The following is a 6,438-nucleotide window of genomic DNA, read 5'->3' as shown; positions in this document are numbered from 1 at the left end:
ATCTGGAAAGATACCCAACAAGTTCATCTTTCGGTTTAAATTTGGCCGATGTCTTTAGTGTCCCGATGTCTCAAATTATGAATCCCGGGCACCCGCTGTCTGCTCTTTCATGTGTGAGGGAAAAGCTGGGAGAACAAAGTTGCCTTTGAGACTGGATGTGACCAGCTCTGCTGGTGGATGTTGGGGGTCTTCTCTCCCAGGAGGAGATTCCGCCCCCATTAAATCTCTCCAGGGTCTGCCCACAAACTCGGATGGGCACTCTGGGGAAATCTGTGCCCTCGGTGCTGGCTTGGGGTTGGAGCTGGTTTGGGGTCTGGTCTGTCCCTGGCCGCCTGCTGGGTAAGGGGTCATAGCAGGTGGACTGTTTGCTTATTCAGAAGTGAGCCTTTCTCCAGGGCTCACTCCATTTTAGGTTCTTTGTACCTCACATCAGCGTCCTGGTGACCGTGCTCCGAGGCGGATGATGCTAGTCTCAGGTAGGAGATGGGATGACTGACGCAGCCCGTAAGGAGTGGGCCTGGGATTCCAGCCCCAGTCCTGACCCCAGAACTTCTTTCCACGGCACCACCACCCTGTGCCGTACCCTGCTCTGCCAGCAGCCCAGCCATGGACAGCCTCTGCCGCCGGACGGACAGGAGATGCTGACCAGCGGGTGTCTCCATGGGAGGTTGTCAGGCCTAGGCCAGGCCGGAGCCGGGGGCAGGGCTGTCCCCATAGACTGGCTAGAGCAGGTCCTCCCCACCTCACCCCTTTGGGGCTGCTGCTCTGGACTTGCCCAAGTTAGGACTCAGCAGGGTGTGACCCATCACATCAGCGCCCGGTCTTTCCCCAGTAGGCGCTGCCCGGCCTATGGGGTACAGGCTGGGAGGGGGGCCCTGAGCTGACTCAGTGTCTTGCCGGTGGCAGATGCCTTCTCAGAGGGGCCAGGAAGGAGGGGAGCAAGCAGCACCTGCACATGTCAGTTGTTTGAGCGGCTGCAGCGACTCTGCTAGCAGGCAGTCCCAGCCCATTTTAGAGGCGGAGAAACTGAAACCCACGGAGCTAACGCCGGCCTGGGATTCAGTGCCTGTGATCTCCTCTGTCCCGGGTGGCGCTGCCTCGACAGGGCATGCGAAACACTTGGACATCACAATGGTCTTGCTTAGGAGCTGAGGGTGCACAGAATAGCCTCAGCCAAGGGCCCAGTACCCAGATGCTGGGTCAGGTTGGTGCCTTGCCTTCTAGCCTGGACAGATGTAAGCTCTGTCTCAAGATCTTGTTGCCAAGCAACAATTCTGACTATGTCTGCTGAACCCCTGCGTGGGGTGGGCTGCAGGGGTCTGGCTTGATTTCTTCAGAGCCCAGGGGTTGTGGGTCATGGTGCCCTGGAAAGTTCCTGGGCGTGGGCTAGGCGTGCACCACACCCGGGGGACATTGGGAGCCAGGGGTGAAGCCGGGAGGTATGTCCCTCTGGGCCTTGGAGGGCAGAAAGGCTGATGTTTGCCTTTGCTAGCCTGTGAGCTCCAAGAGGCCCCGGCCGTGTCTGATTCACCCTGTGGCTCCAGTGTCCAGCATGGAATGGCCATCAGTGACTCAAGTCAACTTATCAAAAGGGGGACAACCAGCCTGGCTTCCTCAGAGAGACAGGGCAGTCCTAGTCAGCTGGCAGGACCGGCGCCTCTGCAGCTGGATGGACCATTCACAGTTATCTGTTCCATAGGCAAACCCATCCTACGGCCAACTCCCCCATCGCTGAGCTTTGACTAGTTCTCTGCCCTCAGCTCTGGCCTGGCCCACCAGCCCAGCCTGGCACGGTAAAATGTGTGGTCCACTCCTCTGCCCTGACCAAAGCTCTTGGTTTTTAAAATCTTCACAGGATTTGGGGAGTGGATGCCAGAAGAGCCGGTAACGGTCCTCAGCCCACCTTCTGTGTGCAGTTGGGGACCGAGGACCTCAGAGGCCAGGACTCCCCCAGGCCGCAGGGCAGGTCCGCAGAGCTGGGATTTGAGCTCTGCTTTTCTCCAGAACCCAGGCCCCGTCCTCCATCACCCCCAGAGGGAGAGAGGCCGTTCCCCATGTGCTGGAGGTGGGCGGGCTATGGGGAAGTGGCGGTGATTATGATGAGAGGAACTGGAGGAAGGACCTTAGTGGATTCTCAAGCACGAAATGAGCATCCACTCATCACCGTCTCTTCATGCTCCCTCCTCCGGGGCCCCGTCTCTGCAGCCCGAGCTGCTGGCACAGACGCCTGGGAGAGCACGGGGAGTATGAATGTGAGCGCCGCCTCTGGAACCAGACTGGCTCTGCCATGTACCAGCCATGGAAGTGCGTCACCAGCAAATGACTTCATAGCCTGGGTCTCGGTTTACTCGGGTGAAATAGGAGGATGACAGCTCTGCCCAAACTGGGGCGTTGTGAGGAGTGAATGAGTTAACGAGCTAATGAGCTAAAGGCTGCGGGGTGCTGAGGTCACGGCTCACTATGGTGGCACCATGTAGTTATTGTTGCTGCCAGGGCAGCCCTGAGGGTGAGCAGGATGGGGTGGGTGGGGGGAGCGAGTGGGGAAGGCCAGAGGAAGGCCCGCCCAAGGTGGCAGAGTTGGGGAGGAAGCTGTCCCACCAGCTTCCGGCCGGATGCCACCAGGTATACACGCTGGCCCGCCCTCCCCCCACAAGCCACCTTAGAAACTTCCTTGTCCAGTAAGGATTCAGTCAAGAATACCACCCCCGCTCCCTGCTGTTTGAAGCAGGAAATAAAGCCCTTCTGGAGATCTGCTCACAGCACTGGTGAAGGGCTGGAGACATGAGGGAGGCTCTGTGAGGGCCAGGGACCAGAAGAGATTGGCATTGGAATTGCCAGCGGTCCGGCGCCTGCTGCCCCCACCTCATTGGCAGGAGCTGATGGGAAGCTGCTGGCGAGTGGAGGCGGGATGGTGGTTTGCAGGCGTCCAGCCTGAGACACTGGAGCACACAGAAGAGAAGGGAGGGGGTGCTGAGACACGGCCACACCCTGTGGGTAGGGGGTGAGAAGCCGGTGCTTAGTCCAGAGCAAACCGCTGCCATAGGTGCTATCACACATTTTCTCTGAGATCCTCACAACAGCCACGTGAGAGCTGAGACGCGGAGGTTAAGTGACCCCGTAAAGAAGTGATGGGACCAGGTCTGTACCCAGCTGTGTCTGCACAGTGGGTGCAGACGCCCTCTCTGAGCCAGGCAGGGCGTCTGCACCCACTGATGGAGCGCCCACCGTATGCCAGGCGGGCTTAGGTGCTTGGAACATGGCAGCAAACCAAATGACAAAATCCCACCCTCGTGGAGTTGCCATGCCACTGGGTGGGGGAGACACAGCACCCCAACCGTGCATACGTCATCTCCATGGTGCTCAGTACCGCAGAGGAGAGAAGGTGGGAGTGGCCAGAGCTACTGTATGTGTGTGGTCAGGGCCACCTGAGCGGAGACGGAAGGAAGTGGGGAGATGAAGCAGAGCACTGGGACAGAGGAAATGGCAAGTGCAGAGCCCCTGAGGAGGGCGGGAGCGTGGAACCTGCACAGAACAGTGGGGCTGCAGGGAAGAGGCCGGGGCCAGGAGGGCAGAGAGCAGGGCCTGCCGTGGGCCAGCAGGGCCGTGGCCAAGGCCTGCGACTTGTTTCCGAGTGACGTGGAGCCTTGGGAAGCTCTGTGCAGAGGAAGTTGGGATGGCAGAGGCTGCACGGGAGGGTTGGTGCATAGACCTCCGGGGACAATAGCAGTCATCCGGGGTCAGGCCCCAGAGAAAGGGGCCCAAGAGAAAGGGGCCTGAGGCTTGACAGGGGGCAAGAGAAGGCATAGGGTCCTTGAAGAGGAAATGGCATAGGGTACTTATACAAGGGAGGAGGGAGCCGACGTGTGCTGGCCCAGGCCTGGGTGTGGGGCTGCTCCCAAGTCTGGGTGTCTGTGGGTCTGCATCCGGGTTTTGTGCGCCCTTGTGTGATGTGGGGAGCTGGCCCGCTGTGAGGGTGTGGTGCAGAGTGTGCCCTGGCATATTGTGTCAGTTTCCTGGTTGTGTGGAGCAAATGTGTGTTAGCTAGTAGGTCTGAGTGTCTACAGGTATGCATACCTGAACGTGAGCACGCAGACCTATGAGCCGGGCTGAGCAGGCGTGTGTGTGTGTGTGTGTGTGTGTGTGTGTGTGTGTGTGTGATATCAGCCCATCTGTAGCGGGCAGCAATGGGGAATGTCTTTCCGTTTGCCTCATCATTGCTGGGCCCCCTGCTCACTTGACATTCCACAGAGCTCAGCTCTAGTTTTTATAGTGAACCAAAACTGATGGCTCCTGGGACCCGTGGGTTAATGAGTAAATTCTTGGAGACTCAGGTTGAGGGCCGGCCCCTGAAGTAGGGAGAACTCCCAGTCCCTCATCCCCACAATGCATGCTTTAAACCCAGAGACCCCATCCCTCCCAGCCAACCACATGGGCCAGGGTCCTCACCACCCAATCAGGAAGTCTGGGCCCTGTCAGCCCTCAGCGAGAGTCAGGTTTCTAAACCTGGGTGTCTCAGGAAAAGCCAAGATTTCGGCACTGGAATGAGCCCAGAGTTAGGAGTCAGAGTTAAGCTCAAATCCCACCTCTGTCACTTACCACTTCCTAACCTTGGTCAAACGACTGCTCAGTTTCCTCTCTGTAAGTAGGGACCCACCTCACGGTGTTATTAGGAAGATTAGATGAGCACTTACTATGTACCAGGCACTGTGCTGAGGGCACAGTGAATCACTTCATTTAATCTGCACACGAAACCTCCGAAGTGCGCACTGTCCCCATTTTACAGAGGAGGAAACTGAGGCCCAGGGAGGGGAGCTGACTTGCCCACAGTCACTCAGCTGGGAATGGGCAGAGCCTGGGTTTGGACCAGACAGTCTGACGGCAAAAGCAGCAGCATGAGGCAGTGAGTAGGAAGGAGAGAGCACACGTTCGGCCAATGGTGGTTATTGTTATTGATCCCAAATGGCTATTCAGGGTCAAACTCCTGACCCTGGAAGGATAGCTCTGGGCTCTCTTTTCTCCTTTTAAATTTAAGGAGGGTGGGAGGGAAGCACCAGGCTTGGGAGACCAGAGTTCAGACCTCGTCTCTGTCTCATTCACCGTGTGACCTAGACTGCTCCCTGCCCCATCCCAGCCTCCGTTTTCCCATCTGTAAATTGAAGACACGCATTTCCCACCTGCCACCAAGGATCAAATGTGTACAAAGGAGTGTGCTGCCTGGTGTGTGCTGACCTGTGTCCTCCCAAAAAAGGTACCTGGAGTCCCAACACCCAGTGCCTCAGAATGTGACCTTTTTGGGAAATACGGCCTTTCCAGAGGAGGTCAAGGTCATTAGGGTGGGCCCTATGCACTAAGACTGAGGTCCTTATAGCAGGGAAATCTGGACATAGGGACAGACAGACACAGAGGGACACAGGGAGGGCGACCAGCACAGGTTGGAGTTATGCTGCCACCACTGACGAACGGCAGGGGCAGTCAGCGCCTGGAAGAGGTGAGGCAAGTCCCCCCTGCAGGTGGCGGAGAGAGCATGGCCCGCTGACACGTGGATTTGGCTCTCTGGCCTCCCAACAGTGAGAGAATGAATGCCACCCAGCTAGTGGTGCCTTGTTAGGGCAGCCCCAGGGAAGGAATGCACCGGTGACAGCATCCACCATGCCCACCAGTATTTTTGGGATACAACCCTCCACCCCCCGCCCCCTCATTGACCCTGTGAAGAGTCCGAGGCCCAGAGAGGTGCAGTCAGCAGCCCCATCACACATCCAGGGAGCGTAATGCCAGGACTTCAACCCGGGTCACCCCGACCCCAAGTCAGTCTGCTCTGCCCAGAGCAGGGCCCGAGGCGGAGTGAACCCAGAACAGCCAGGAACCGGGGCCCAGATCTTCGGCTTTGCTCCTGGCCCGTGGCCCCTCCCTGTCCTCCTGGGTCCTCGGACGTTTGCCCTGTCCTGCGTGTTCCAGGGCTGCTGGCTCTCATTGGGAGGGTTAGCTTGACACGCGAGCACACAGCAGGCTCCAGCGGAAGACACTGGCAGGTGGGACAGAGGCAGACAGGGCAGTTAGAGGCAGACAGGGCAGTTGGAGCCAGCCAAGTCACAGGAACCAACCAAGCAGGATAACAACATATACTTAGACTCAGAGCCGAGGGCACGTGAAACTAGGAGGGTCTGCAGCAACAAGTGCACTAATGCATAGAAACAGGGAAATCCAGGCCGTTGCTGGGCACGAACAATTGAGGAAATCAATCAGGTGGCAGCACAGGTAGATGCAGAGCAGGCTTGTAGCACGTGCAAACCCCTAGACCGACTACCTTCATGGGCAGCCGTTATTGGGCTCCTTCCCCAAAGTGGAGTCTGATTCTGCTTGTGATAAATTTTCCACGCTTTTGCGTAAATTCGTCTGAGGAGATTGAAAGACACGACTGCTGGGGGAGAAAACCTCGGC

The sequence above is a fragment of the Pipistrellus kuhlii genome, unplaced genomic scaffold (genome assembly GCF_014108245.1).
Source record: "Pipistrellus kuhlii isolate mPipKuh1 unplaced genomic scaffold, mPipKuh1.p scaffold_m20_p_2, whole genome shotgun sequence".
NCBI classification, from domain to species: domain Eukaryota; kingdom Metazoa; phylum Chordata; class Mammalia; order Chiroptera; family Vespertilionidae; genus Pipistrellus; species Pipistrellus kuhlii.
Note: the sequence above shows the minus strand (reverse complement) of the source record.